We start from the raw sequence: 16,617 nt of genomic DNA on the forward strand, positions 1-16,617 counted from the left end.
TTTCCATTTCATAACATTGACAGGAAATGTAATAGATAAGTGTAGGTTAAAGATTGTTCTAAACATGTAATTTCATGGCAATATTAGATGAAATTTTTGCAGATTTGTATACAACTCCAGTATCAAAATTATTTATCTTCTTTTTATTCCAAGACAAAAGATATTTTTACAAAAATTTCTCATAAACAAATTTAGAGGTAACCACATTGTTGACACATCTCATCTATAATTTTGTTCCACCAACCTGGCAAAGTACCTGTACTTCTTACTGTAACCAAAAAGACAGATAGATAAAATGCAGTGCTCACATTTCAGATGGCTTACAGATGCAGTAAAATATATATATAGAGAGAAAGAAGTCAACAATATAAGGTGAATTTATCCAATTTACCAAACACCATTACCCTTTCCAGCTACTGTGACCTCTGACTCAACATGCAATTGTTAAGCATCTATTTTTCACAAACCACAATGCTAGGGGCTGTACCATGTATGTGACTAGATTCTGCCATAGCCAGAGAACAGTCTTTAAAAACAAATCTTAGTTTGGATACTAGTTTCACTGTAACCTAGGAATTTAACCTCCTTGGGCTTTCACTTTTAGCTCTTGTAATATTAGCTTAAACATAACTACCCTGTATGGTTGTGTAAAGTTAAATGCAATAACTTCACACCAGCACCCCCTTTCCCCACAATCCCCTAGAAGTTATGATTAGGATAATTATTTTCAGTCTGTTTCCTATTGAGTTCTAGCATTCCTCTTAAGTAGCTCTTGGGATGGCGGAATATATAGACACTGTTTAAACCTTTTATCTCTTTATTGTATCCTGGGTTGACATAAATATTTTTAAAATAGATTCCAGCCTTTTATTTATGTATTTATTTATTGAAAAAGACATTTAAATTGAGTGCAGTGGTGCACACTCGTAGTCCCAGCTACTCAGGTGAGTGAGGCAGAAGGATCACTTGAGCCCAGGAGTTATTTGAAAGCTAGCCCGGGCAGCATAGTGAGATGCCATCTCAAAAAAGAAAAGGAAAGAAAGGAAATGTCCTACTTCTCTCACTATTATTTGTGTCTCTCTAGAAGCCAATACTTGGAGAAAAGTTAGAGATGAGGGATAATAATCTTCTTCCTCTTCCCCCCTATTTCAGTCTCTCTCACCTCTTTTCTTCATGGATGAGTAAGCTCAGAATTCTCCCTTCAACATAGATACTTTACAGAAGCTCCACATGGAGTAAATGGGGAAGTAAAAATTACTGCAAGAAGAAGGTACGAGATCAGACCATATTACCCAGCATTAACAATAACGTTTAACACATTTCTATGACCTGTGATGTCTTTAAATATGTCCATAGACATCATTTTGGGTGAGCCTACAGCCAATTTGACTACAAAAAAATAAGGAAAGAATTATTATCTCCATTAAACAAATAGAGAAGCTGAGTTTTCATGGGACCTAGAGAAAAGAGAAAATAGAAGAGAGAAGGCATTTTGCTGTCTCGTAATTGACATTCTGTTTTTGGCCTATTCACCAAAATATACGCCAATCAATTGAAGCATTATTAATGCATTATCAACACCAGGAAAATGCTAGAAATATGTATGTCAGATGAGTATTTCTCATTGTATTTTAAATATTTATCATCAGACCGCAGTATATTCAGTTTCTTCGTTTCATCTCTCCAGAACGAGAATTATTCACAATAAACTTTACCTTTAAATTCTTATTTAATCAATTGAGTACCCCCCAACAGTATTTGTTGACACTTCTCTTGAGCTGTTTTCTTTCTACTTCTCCGTGTAACTCAAAGCCTATTAAGAAAAAAAATTTGAGCCAAAATCCTTAATTTAACAAAGCAGGTAAAGAATGAAAATTATATTGTTCAAAACAACAATGATCAAGCAACAAAGAACCTCAGTCAGAGTTCAGAGGATGTTTATGCACTAAGAGGAAACGCTGTCTTTGGCATGAAGAGGGGTTATTGAAATGATCTAATTTCAGACAAGGTACATAACTGAAGTTGTAGTCCAAGTTTATTGTAGTTCCGTATCTTTTTAATTAGGTAATTTTAAGTTTATAGTTTTGAATCATCAGGGAAAAAATTGCAACATAGTCCATTTAGAGTCAAAGCATGTTGCTGACACATTCAAAAAGTCCTGAACTTCATAAATAAACACTGCCAATGTTTATTTCAAAACATCTGAGAACAAGGAAACACAGTGACTCTCTGAATGCTTCAGATTGGAACTATTTGTGCTGAGTCATCATTATCTGTGGATCCCTTCTGAGATACAGTGGAGTGTGTTCAGTACCTGCCAAATGCACAGATATGAATAATTATGGAAGGAGAATCTCATTACAAAACTTTTTTCTACCTAAAATGCCCCCAAAAAAAATCTGGAAAAATAATTTTCTCTATAACTAGGTTAAATGGCTTTTACTTTCAGGGCTCTTAGAAATAACTTTTTCAAAGAGAAAACTCATATAAATTGAATCTGGAATCTTGTTTCTTTATTTCTACCACATTTGGTGAGGAGGTGTTTTGTTTGTTTTGTTTGTTTGTTTGTTTGTTTTGGACTTGCCATGACTTTATAAATTGAGTCTATAAGGCTAGCTTCTGAGGTTCTTTCTCTACCTCATAGAAACTGATTCAATGGTTTTCACCAGGTAAATGGTGGGGATATTTTGACTTCACCGACCAAATGACTGGACAATACCTTAGGCTTGCTAATGGGAAAATAGCAAACAATTTTCTGTTAATATGTGTTATTCCACAGGAAAAGATTATGAAAACTGTAATATTTGTCATTCTATAGCTAGTGTACAGTCTCACAAATATTATTAGCATTAACTCTCAGAGTTTAAGCAAATATTATATTCATGTCCAGGAATAAACAGAAAATAACATTGTACACATCCTGAAATTTTCCTTTTAATGAGTTGTCCAAATTGTTCTCAGAGGTTGGGACTTGAAAGCAGCTTATGTGATTTTCTCTCATTTCCTTCATGCAATTCAGCATTCCAGAAACATTTATCATCAATTAATATGGGATAGACCCCATACCGGGCCTCGGGAGTGGAGAATGGGCTATGATCACTGTCATTAAGATTGTCATTATCTAGCAGATAGAAACAGGTTTGTAAAGAAAAAGTTAAGTATGTGTGATAAATCCATAAGATACAATGAGGATTCAAAGGAAAGACATTTTTGGAATGTGCTAGTAGAATCGTTGACTCTCAGTAGAGTAGGTTGGATTTTTTTCTTGATTCTTCAAATAAAATTATTCTTCTATGACATTCTCAAAAAGACTAAGTTGGAAATAATTTTAAAATATGACAAACTGGAACAAATATTAAAATTTTAGTGTTAACTCATACTCTAAAAGCTGATCATTTGTTAACTCTAGTTTATGCAAAATAGCACACCTCTTAGAAGGGATACATTTATAAAGTGTCTTTCATTTTTATAGCACAGGGTGTTCCATTTAGGGCCAGTCTCGCAAGTCAGAGTTGGGAAATTTTCCCACAGGAATGACACATAAGTGTATCAAGGATTTTGAAGAAAAGAGTGTTTGGAATAGCACCCACGTAGAGAGAACAGAGTGACCAAAAATCAAAGGATCAAAAAAAAGAACACTCACTTCAAATAACTGCAAATTAAAATTTTCCTTTTTGCCAGTTATGGTTCTTCACACCAGATTCTACCTTTTTGTGACTAGACCTCGCTTGTGTTTTCATTTTCTTACGTTATCGCAATTCATGGCTGAAGGAAAATTCACAGCATGGCATCACTCTTCAGATGTTAATAAAAAAAATCTGCAGACTTGAAACTTTTTTTTCTGTCTAAACAGAATTCTTTCTTCTCTGTGAGTCCTTTCAGGCTCAGCTCCTTATCTGAGTTCAGTAGCAGGTATATTTCCTTAAAGACATCAAAATGTACAGTTTTCTCACTAATTAGCCATTTTAATAGCTAAAGTTAAAAAAAAAAAATACTGAGAATACCAAGTGTCGGTGAGAACAGGAGCACCTGGAACTTTCTTCCTTTGCTGTTGGGAATATGTAACAGTCCAACAACTTTGGAAGATGATTTGGCAGTCTCCTAAAGAATTAAACACACGCCATGGCTCGCCAACTCCACTCTTTGATATGCAAGCGAGAGAAATGCATGTGTATGTCTATCTTAAAAATAAACAAAATGAAATAAAATTTATGTTAAGAATATTTATAGAAGCGTTTTTATAGCCATAAACTAGAAAAAAAATTGAAAGTTTTTTCTAGTCTTCACCAGAGTGAAGGACTGGTGACAATTCTCTAGTTCTTCAATCAGAGAATAGAAAAATATCATGTATATCTACACAATGGAATACTTTCAGCAATTTAAAAAGAGCAAATTACTAATACATCAATATAGATGAACCTCAAAAATTCTGTGTTAAACAAAAGAAGGCAGAAAAAATACATACTGTATTATGTAATTATTTAGCTCAAGAAGAAACAAAACTAATCTATGGTGATAGAAGTCAGAACAATGGTTTCCTCTGAGGTGGAATATTGCCTGGGAAGGGGCATGGTGAAACTTTCTAAGTTGATGGAAATTATTTTAATCTTTATCTAGGAGTGATTACAAGAGGATATAGATATGTTTGAAGTCAATCAACTTATAAGTTAAGATTTGGGCATTTTACTGTAGTAAGTCATACTTTAAGAAAGGAGACTGCAAAATTCCTAAATATTTTTAAAGAGTCTAACTTTTATATTGGAGAACAGCAAAAAACATAAAGACAATATGTGACTGAAGTTTTAATCAAAGAACATAAAAAACTTCTCCATGTCTGGCAAATCCAATGAGCCAAGTAAAAAGGCACAACTATGACTACTTTCTGCTTAAAAATGAATGCTTAAAAACTGAGAAAATAATTAGTGTAAACATGAGGATAACTGTTCAGTGAAAACCTTGACTGAATTTACAGATAAACTGGTCTGGTTTTCAATCAGAGAAACTAGTTACTTCAAGTATGTTAAGCAAAGTGGCCTAGGATATCCAAGAAGAAAAAGTTTGTGAACTTTGCACAATAATCTGAATTGGCCAGTAGTGGTACCCAGATGTGACCCTAAACAACACAGAAGAGAAAGATTAGTGGCATACAGAACTTCAAAATCATCTGCAGCTACTTTGTCTGAAAGGGGAGTTGGTTGGGGTAAGAAGCCACACGTTTATGAGGAGAAACTAGTGGTTTGACTGGACGGTCAGAGCCCTTAAAAAAGAAAGACTGAACAACTGCTGACAAGGAAGTTTGATCTCCCCATTAGATAAACTTTACTACTGATATGACAGTCTGCATAGGGATTCCAGGGTAATTCTTTTTTTTTTTTTTTTTTTTTTTTTTTTTTTTGAGATGGAGTTTTGCTCTTGTTGCCCAGGCTGGAGTGCAGTGGTATGATCTCAGCTCACTGCAACCTCCACCTCCTGGGTTCAAGTGATTCTCCTGCCTCAGCCTCCTAAGTAACTGGTATTACAGGTGCCTGCCACCACACTCGGCTATTTTTTGTATTTTTAGTAGAGATGGGATTTCACCATCTTGGCCAGGCTGGTCTTGAACTTCTGCCCTTGTGATCCACCTGCCTCGGCCTCCCAAAGTCCTGGGATTACAGGCATGAGCCACCGCGCCTGGCCTCCACGAAAATTCTTACATTTCATCTATGCCTCCCAATACAAAGATTGTTCCCTGAAAATTCAGGCCTATTGTCCTAGGCATCCACAGAAACCTTTTCCAATACCACTAGGTCTTTTTTTGTCATTTGACTCATGGGACTACAACCAGAAAGTCAAGAGGTAGTCTTGCATGATCGTAGGGTCTTAATTCAGACTTCCGGCGGCAACATTCTTCTGTTGCATACAAAAACCACTGAAATAAAGAATCCTAGAGTCATAGGCGTGGGGACAAAAATAAAAAATAAAAATAAAATAAAAACCTTAGAAGTGGGTGATTAGGTGTCATCAGCAAACACATCACCCATTCTCCTTTCATTGTTCCCAGATCTAGCCTTTCTAGTCAGGGGAGGAAGCTAGGCACTTCAACCACAGGAATAACAGAAAATGACTAAGACTTGGGCAGTGGAAAATGCAGCCAAGATCCTCACTTCTACATCTCTCTTTCTTGCACTCTGCATTCCCATGCCGCCACATTTTAAAGTAGCCGTCTGTTACAACAGCCCCCCGCTTTGCTCATATTCCCTCTGCTGAAATGTTCTTCCCTCAAATATCCATGTGGCTCATTTCTTCATTTCCTTGAGTTTTTGCTCAAATGTCACATTCCCAGGAAATTCTGCCCTTACCACCTTACTTAAAAATTACAAATCCCCTGGCCCCTGAAACCACCCTGTCCCCCAAACCCACTTAACACCCTGGGCCCTTCTTCCTCTGCTTCAATAGGTGTCCCTATCCCTTATCACATTGTAGCATACTACAGAATTCACTTATTTATTTATTTATGTTTATTTTCCATCTCCTTCCACTAGAAAGTAATCTCCATCTTCTTTTTTCACTCATGTATTCCAGGTCCCCATAACTGCAGCTGGGACTCAATCAATGCTCACTAAATATTTGTTGAATTATTCTGCTGAATGAGTAAATAAATGCCAAAGACTGAAAGCTACGAAGGTGCAGAGACTAATGTGTATTCGTTTTTGTATTCCTTGCACTCAGTGTTGTACTTGGCACATGCTAGGCTCTCAAAAAATGCTTGTTGAATAAAATGAATGGATGGAAAATGTAATCCCAAATTGAAATAGCGTAATGTATTTTTTGTACTGGAGAGGAGATTCCTGCATAGTATAGGTGGTAAATCATAGGAAGGAGGAATGATACAATAATAGTAACAGTAACAATAACAACAACAACGATACTAATAATAGCCAGTTAGTGGTAATGTCTATTTATCAAGTATGGGGTTTGATACATATTAGCCCCAAGCCCCACATTCACCCTGCAAGAAAGGTGTTAATATTATTAACTTCATCTTATAGATGAAGGCATTAGGGATCAGAACATTTTAACAACTATTTAGGGTCAAATAGACAGTAAAGACAGCTAGGATTTAAACCTGGGACCACTCCCATTAAAGACAAGGTGCCATTTTGCATAATGCACATTTTACTCTTCAAATCTGGAAACCAAACAGTGTTTTTCTTCCCATCGCATATGTGCTGATGTGGCAGAAATAACACTGCTGGCAGCATTTACCACCCAGCATATTAAGGCATTTGGAAGAGGATAGCCTCATGTGAGAGAGTTGCTGTCCTCAAAAACTGAACAACATGAACATAAATTGAGAACTAAGAGGAGTAGACCTCCCTGTGGCAGTTCAAGAAAAGTTTCCAAGAGGTAACAAATATGGAGGAAGTATTCAAATGGATGCTAGAGATGAGGAAGAGAAAAGGCAGTATATCAGTAGAAACAGAAAAAAAGTGGACTGAGTCCAGTAGAGAAAAAGAATAATTTATTAAGCTGATGTGCACTGTATAAAAAATCATTCTTTCATACATTCAGCCATCCAACACCTGCTGTGCAATGTCTATGTTCAAGGCACCTTTTTGGGCACTGAACATAAAGGAAAACAGTCATGAGGAAAATCCCTTCCTTCATGGAACTTACATTAAAGGGGTCGGGGGAGGTGAAGACAGAAAAATAAAATGTAGGTATAATGTGAAGTATATCACATGGGATTAATGCTAAATAGAAAAATAAAGCCAGAAAAGGAGGTCAGGAATATTGGGGGTTGTAATTTAAAAAGTGTGCCTGCCATGTTAATATTATTTGATGCTAGCAAAGAAATTGATGCATTTGGGCAACATTGCCAGACTTTTGTAAAACAATTCAACCTTGAGCTCTGTTTGGCTGCTCAAGATTTTCTCGTCCTTAAATCAAAGCCGGCAGTTCAAGGAGGTGATGTACTATGCCTCTGTACTTGAAACCTCTTCACTGATTGCTCTGAGATGAGAATAATAGCAGAACTCCAGCCAATTTCTAGGCTGGTGAGAATCTTGGGAAAAGAGAATTTTAAAAATATTATGCCCCACGGAATCACCACAGTTGGTGAAGAATAACAGTGGCTCATTAGGCCAGCCAAAATGCTAGCCTGACCACTAAGTGTCATTGTGGTCTCACCACACAGGCCTGGGGCAGGAAAAGAAAAGAACTGGCATGAAACACAGATCATGAGCAATGAGCTTCATCATATTTGATAGGTCATTTCTAGAGAATTGCACCATTAAGGAACGTGGGAGTGCAGAGTAGCAGATGTACAGAACTTCAGAAAAGCATCTTGCATGGTGCTTTAAAATTAGTTAGGAGCTTAATAAAAATTGACATCTATATGGACACTATCTCATGGTTGAAAAGCCAGCTGAAAGGTTGAACAGACTGTAAACAAATGAAAATAAATGGATAGCAAGTCATACTGGGAGGAGTTTGGGTTGGCATTTCAAGAGCTCTTATTTAGCATGAGAACTTGGTGACTAAGCTATTACATTGGGATAAATAGATTGGGAATGAAATGTGCAAACGAACTAAGCTGGCAGGAATCATTGGAAAGGTAGGAAACCCATACCAGGGAATTGTTTGTATTCACATTTAGAAAAGGGCTGCTTCTGAACATCTGTTTTCAGAATATATAGCAGTGTCACGTGGGCTGGAAAGCCAGGAACAGGCTGCACTCATGAATGGAAGAAAGGCAGCTGGTGTAGGAGAGGAATTGAAAGGCACTAAGATAGGTGGGCTTGGCAAACTGATGATAAAACATGAAACAATAAACACTTAAAAGATGTGAACACCAAGGAGAGTGCAAAATTACTTATCCTGATATTCTAGGGTAGAGTAATGGGAGGAAAGTTTAAAAAGGATAATTAGAGTCAAATAATTGCTTTCAAAAATTGTGAACCTCATCATTTAGACTAAGAAATGACTTGGGTATGCGTCATATTATTATTTCAAGACCCACTGTTCAAATGTCATGTTTTTGTGGGGTTTTCTTTGTTGTTCTTGCTGTTTGTTTTTGTTTTTGTTTGAGATGAAATTTTGCTCTTTATGCCCAGGCTGGAGTGCAATGGTGCAGTCTCAGCTCACTGCAACCTCCGCCTCCCAGGTTCAAGTGATTCTCCAGCCTCAGCCTCTCGAGTACCTGGTTTTACATGCGCATGCCACCATGCCTGGCTAATTTTTGTATTTTTAGTAGAGACAGGGTTTTGCCATGTTGGCCAGGCTGGTCTTGAACTCCTGAGCTCAGGTGATCCACCCGCCATGGCCTCCCAAAATGCTTTGTTGTCTTTTTAACTTCTTCTCTCCCACATTCCCTAGGGCAAAATTCATCACTCCTTGGATTATGTCCTCAATACATTTAAAAAATGCTTTTATTATAGCACTGACCACTCTGCACTTTAGTTATATCTGGTCTCTAGTACAAGAGAGTGAGTTTCTCTCTTTTTTTTATTTTTTGTTTTTCAATGTTTATTTTAGAATCAAGGTGTACATATGCAGGTTTATGGTTTAGGGTAGGACTGACCCCATCACCCAAGAAGTGAGCATAGTACCCAATAGGTAGTTTTTCAGCCTGTGTCCCCCTCCCTTTCTCCACCCTCTAATAGTCCCCAGTGTCTATAGTTCCCATCTTTGTGTCCATGAGTACCCAGTGCTTACCTCCCATATATAAGTAAGAACATGCCATATTTGGTTTTTCTGTTTTTGTGTTAGTTCACTTAGCCTCCAGCTGCACCCATGTTGATGCAAAGGACATTATTTCATTCTTTTTTATGACTGTGTAGTGTTTCATGGTATGTATGTACCATGGTTTTTTATCCAATTCACTGTTTTGGGGCACTTGGGCCGATTCCATGTTTTTGCTATTGTGAATAGTGCTGTGATGGGCATAAGATGTGTGTGTCATTTTAGTGGAATAATTTCTTTTCCTTTGGGCATATACCCAGTAATGGGATTGTTGGCTCGAATGGTAGTTCAACTTGTATTTCTTTGAGAAATCTCCAAACTGCTCTCTACAATGGTTGGACTAATTTACACTCCCACCAACAGTGTATAAGTGTCCCCTTTTCTCCACGGCCTCACCGTCTGCTATTTTCTGACTTTTTAAGAACAGTCATTCTGCCAGGAGTGGTGACTCACACCTGTAATCCCAGTACTTTGGGAGGCTGAGACAGGTGGATCACTTGAAGCCAGGAGTTTGAGAACAGCTTGGCTAACATGGCAAAACCCCATCTCTACTAAAAGTAAAAAAATGAACTGGGTGTGGTGGCACATGCCTGTAGTCCCAGCTACTCAGGAGGCGGAGGCAGGAGAATCACCTGAACCCAGGAGGCAGAGGTTGTGGTGAGCCGAGATTGTGCCACTGCACTATAGACTGAGTGACAGAACGAGACCGTGTCTCCAAGAAAAAAAAAGAAAAGCAAAGAAAAGAAAGAATAGGCATTCTGATTGGTGTGAGATAGTATCTCACTGTGGTTTTGATTTGCATTTCTCTGATGGCTAGTGATGATGAGCATTTTTTCTTATGTTTGTGGGCCACTTGTGTATCTTTTTTTTTTTTTTTTTTTTTGAGAAGTGTCTGCTCATGTTCTTTGCCTACATTTTCATGGGATTATTTGCTTTTTGATTTGCTTAAGTTGCTTATAGACTCTGGATATTAGACCTTTGTTGGGTACATAGTTTGCAAATATTTTTTCCACTGTAGGTTGTCTGTTTACTCCCTTGATAGTTTCTCTTGCTGTGCAGAAGCTCTTTAGTTTGATTAGGTCTCACTTGTCAATTTTTGTTTTTGTTGCAATTGCTTTTGAGGACTTAGCCATAAATTATTTGCCAAAACTGATATCAAGAATGGTATTTCCTAGGTTTTCTTCTAGGATTTTTTATAGTTTGAGGTCTCACATTTAAGTCTTTAATCCATCTTGAGTCCATTTTTGTCACTTCATATGGATAGCCAGTTACCCAGCACCATTTATTGAATAAGCGGTCTTTTCCCTATTGCTTGTTTTCGTTGAGTTTTTTTAAGATCAGATCGGGGTCTTACTATATTCTGCACCTCAAGCACCTAGAATATTCATTGGTATATTAAATGTTTACTGTATTGCATGGCACCCTTATGTGTTCATCTGAGATTTCATTACTAAAGTTATCATTTGTTACCTAGGGTAAGGCTACATTGTGTTAAGAATATATATGTGAGAAAGTATTTTATGTACCAATATGAATAGATCACCGATATATCCATATACCTTAGTGAAATGATAAGGTACCAAGCGTTGTGCATAGCTTGCTTCTTTATGTGTAGAAATGAGAGTCAAATAAGGATATAGTCATAGGTGCTATTATTTTCATAAATAAGACCTGGAAGGATACTTAAGCTAATAGGGAAAGGGTGGTGATAGCATGATGGGGACAGCAGTAAAAGCAAAATTTTTTACGATATACATTTTTATATTTTTTGACTTTGTAAATATTTGTTCATTAGGTATCACCTGCTCAAAACATTTAATTTTTTTTTACAAAACCAGTCACATGAGGAATAAAAACAACTGCAACAGTAACGACAAAGGGCTGCATAGGCTTACGTGGAGAATTAGTTTAAGCGGAAAGGTACTGCCATTTGTTTGTTTTAAAAAATAAATTCAATTCCAGCATGGATAAAATTGTTGTTGAAGAAATTGAAGGGAATTTATATTTTCTCATGCAAGCCAGGGTAATCAAAATTCTTTTGAAAGGCTCACTGGATAAAGGTGACTGCTTCACTATGTTTCCGTTAATTGCACTGCTAAGGGTAGCATGCCTTAAGGATCCTCCATCTGTTGCATTGAACCCAAGACAATTCCTTAACATATTGTTAGAAAATCAATATTTTAAATAATGAGATTTATATGTCCTTGAGGTAGTGTTGGATACTAAAATAGATTTAAATGAATTTTCATTTGTCTAAACTAATTAGTGATGGCTTCTCTGGCTGATTACTTTTCAGAAAAGAAAACTCTCACACCAACTTTGCATGTGAGAGGTATTCGTCAAAGTATAATTTTCAAGAAGTTATAAAGCATAATGCATACAAATACAGACTAAGCACGAGTTAAATATTTATTTAACTTATTAATAAGAGAACCAGCTAGACAGTAATGCTGATTCAGAGAAGGAGTGGAGCAGAGGAATCATATAGGCATGGGAGCAAAAACATTTGAATAAGATGGTATCACATACAAAACTGATTAATATATCCTACAGAGCAATAAAACCATAACCTTTGGGGTTATCTTTTCTTCTGGGCAGAAATTATTTGAATCTCTACTAGATAAAAATTTACCAAAAAACATGCAACTTCACAGAAAATGGATTTTTAGTCAATATTTAGATATAATCAAACAGAGGTATATTCCCCTGAATAATTAAATAATCTTTGGATAAGCCTGTTAATGGTCTGATATGATATTGAAAGGACATGTCACCCTCTCTTTGCCTTCTTTCCAAGTAGGCAATGTTTCTTAACTCATGTTAGTGAAAGTCAAAGTTTGTGAAAGAATGGTATGAGCTAAAACTCCTATCTTTGCCCTCAGGCCTGAAATAAGAATGCAATTCAGAGAGAAAGAACAATGGTATATTTAATATTTTTAAATGTGGGCTTCTTCTAATAGGATTTTCCCCATATAATGAACTAAAAGAAAAAAGAGAATGATTCACTGATGTGTAATATGTTGCAACTGATATTATGATGCTAAGGATAGAGACAAGGTTGATACCACTAATGAATATGATAATCAATTTGACTTTACTCAGTCAGTGATGAAATGCATCAGCACTCTTAGATTGATTCCTTGAGATGAGGAAGCACTGTAATCTACAAAACTACCCTAACTGGTAGAAAGGCATTTTATGTTTACGGAGACTTGAAATGCAGCTTTAATACAAGGAAGTATCTTAACAGTTCAACCTTGCTTTTCTTTGTTAATTAGGAAGCTGAAAAGCACAGCTCATAGCTGTGTTGGTTCAGAGTAAACGACAGGATTCATCACCAGAAGACATATTTTTTGATGCATTCAACCCAGCCAGTCAGTTCTCTAAATTGTAATTAGGATAGTTGTGTAGTAAATGGGAAGGGCTTAGCCAGAGGTTTTCAGGAAAAGTGAGGGACTAGAGAGAAACCAGAAATACAAAGTTCATGCTAACAAAAAGATTATTTTTCAAGAATTAATGCAATCTATCTTTTTTTCGGAAACTGATATAAGACATAATCTCAAGGATCACTAAGTGAAACTATATGGCTATTTTTTGAAATAATAGATAAGTCTAGGAAAATTCTCAGAAATTTGTTAAACAGAAAATTCATAAACAACCTTTTCACACGTGAAATCACGGACTAAGTCAAGAATAAGAATAAGAGTAATCCTATTTAATCTTTGTCCAAGACACTTAATACTATTTTCTCTACATCTTTTTATGTTTGTTCTATTTAATATCCTATGGAATTTTAGGTTGGAAATTTTACAGTTGACATGAATATTCTTTATATACTTCCTCATAGAAATATCAGACATATTATGCCTGCATAGAAATTTGCCAAAGAAGAGGAAGAGGAAAAGGAGGGGGAGGAGGAAAAGGAAGAGGATGATATTATCCAAATATTTCTCTTATATTGGGCAGATGACTTGGAAAGGGGAACATATTATAAAGTGAAACATGTGCAATTTGAATTATTTGAAAGCCCTACAGCTATTATTATAGAAAGAAATCTGGCCCAAATAGAAGTGTCTCCAATACTACCTACTATTTTCTTATAGACTAAAAGCTGATGTACTCTTTGGGCGGGCGGGGGGAAGGAGATGGAAAAGTGTCCACTTAACATGTTCAAAGGAATGTCATTATCCTTTATATTTCTCTGTGCCTGAGGCAGACTTTTACTTTGTTCTTGTCTCAATTGGTCTCTCAATAAAGCCTAAGGAGGAGAAACTTTGCTTCCCTATTAAAATAAGGCTATTAATTAACTAGATTTGCCAAATAAGACTGGGAAAGTAAAGTATTAAGTAGGAGTCAAACTCAAATGCTGCAAAGTCCTAACTGTGAATGCAATACAGGGAACTTTCAATGGTAGAACTGCTATTTGTGCTTTAACTTATAGGTGGGTAAAACACCAACATTATTTTAAGATCTGGTTGCTAGCAATCAAAACCTTGGCTTTTGGGCCTCTTTGTGATATATGGTAGAAAACCGCATTGTGGTTGTTGTTGTTGTTGTTTTAATTTGTGTAAAAATCTCAGAAAATGGTCTTAACTTAAAAAACCAAAAAGCAAACAAGTAAGCAAAAAATCCTGTCTAGAGAGGGACCACATAGGATCTAAGAACACTACTGGATAATTCCAGGAAAGAGGAATTTCCCCTCTTGTGCTGATTTGACAAAAAGGAGAAAGCCTTAGAGGGGTTAAACACTGGTTTGGAATAAGGCAGAAACAGAAAAGATCTCCAAGAGAAGTTCTACTCTCAGAAGGAGACAGGGCTGAAAGCCACCTCTGGCAGACAGACCCCCATTCTCAAAGAGGCAGCTAGGAGCTCAAAAGCTATGAAGAAAGTCTACCAAAGAGGCAGAGAAGGCAAATACTAGTGGGGAACTGGAAAAAAAAAAAAAAAAAAAAAGGAGTGTGGAAGCTCATCAGAATGGAAAAATATAAAACACAACAAAGCTTTCATCCAAAATGGAGGATTTTTATATGCAAATGAGTTGGTCAAACTAAGAAGTGATAGTCAAAAGGCAAATCAGAAGTAGGGGAAAGTAGTTTTCCTAGTCATGCAAATGAAGATCTCAACTTTGATTTGTGACTTCACAGATGAGAAACTGAAAGTATAGAAGTATTAGATAGACCACCAGAAGTATAACATAATGCTATATGTCATGGGAGAGAAAAGGTTTCCAAATATCAAAGGGATTTGTTATATTTTTTGAACTCTAAGACATATTAATTTTCTCATTCTTATATTAGTCTTCATCCTATTTAATGGTCCAGCACTGTAGTGCCCAATTACAGGCAATGTAGTTTGTTGGTCAATCAAAGAAACGAAGACTTCGGAGTCAGATTCTTGCGCTGATTCTACTTCTTAAAGTAACCTCAGGAAACCAAGTCTTAAGTTCTCACTCTCTTCTCTGAATACTAATCCTCTCTTATTTCCATAAAGGGTCCCTATTTTAAGCAAGTATTTGAATCCTCAAATTGAAAGGTTTTAAGCAACAAGAAAGAACAAATCAGAAAAATTTTATCAAAATTACTAAGGTTTACTAAAGAGAAAAAAAAAGATAAATGCATGCAAAAAGATCCTAAAACAAAATCAGATTAAGGTCTTTGACCTATTGTATAAGTAATCTTGGAAGAATTGAGATTTCATAGTTATTCTTTAAATGAAAAGAATGATCTTGCATCCTCTGGTACAAATTCTATTCATACTTTTATAAGAGGAAGGAGAAAAGTACATATTCCAGGATATTGCCTTTTTTATCCATAAATCTTCTTAAATCTAAAATAAGCCTCTAAGAGAAGTATACACCAGGAGGCTGGACTTTGCCTGCTGTAAGGAATTACATGGGTGTGGGCATAATTTGTGAAATATATCTATATATGGAAATATATTGAAAAGTCAGTTGAGTTTTTCAGGTTCCTTTCGTTTTTGAACAGAAGAGAAGTATTTCTCTTCTTATAGATTATAGTGGTAAATGAAATGATGACACCAAAGTTTTACCTAAATATAAACTTTAAAGAAAAGAGAAGGAGAGGAAGAAAAGTTGAAGGAATTGGGAAAGGAGGAAAGGAGGCAGAGAATAAGAAAAGAAGAAGAGGAGGAGAAAGAGCTACAGGAAAAGGAGAAGAGAAGGGAAGAGGAGGAGGGATCCAAAGCTTTTTTATTTTCAAAATAGACTGTGTGATTGAATTCCTATTTTCCTTTCCTAAGCTGGTTTTTACTGACATTGATATTACTAGAGGTTAAGAGGATGTGATTTAAACGTTGTTGACGAAATGTATCAATACCTTCCTCTCACAAATCAGCCGAAAAGTGTGGCTTGCAGTTATATCTGAAATGCCCATGTTTGGTGCATGCAAAGGGGAAAAGGAAACAATTAATAGAGCACTTACTTGGGGTGAGGTCTTTAACACTGGAGATAGCATTCCCCTTACACTAAGTTATGTGGCAGCAATATTGTCCATTTTGAAGAGGAAAATGTATGTGTTGGTCAAGGTCTCATGACTAAGTAGAGGCAAAGCCAGAATTCAAACCCAACTGGGTTTGACCCTAGAGCCTCCTCTCTCTTGGCATCACTTGCTACCTCCATGAACCTGACTTGTTTTCAGTAAATATTTGGCTTCATCCAAGATCTGGTGAGATCAGCACTCCTCCACTGGCCATACAGCTCAAAACATATTCTTTCATTCTTGTAAAACACCAAGGCAAGTATTTCACATGAAGAAGGCATATTAAGGGCCCTTGGGTTTTGACAGTCACCTACACTGATAGAAATGTCTACCTACAAGGACACTTGCTTCACATTCTGACACATGTAAAGCCTTCATTACATTAAATGTAGGCTTT

Source organism: Chlorocebus sabaeus, chromosome 15 (genome assembly GCF_047675955.1).
Source record: "Chlorocebus sabaeus isolate Y175 chromosome 15, mChlSab1.0.hap1, whole genome shotgun sequence".
Lineage (NCBI taxonomy): Eukaryota > Metazoa > Chordata > Mammalia > Primates > Cercopithecidae > Chlorocebus > Chlorocebus sabaeus.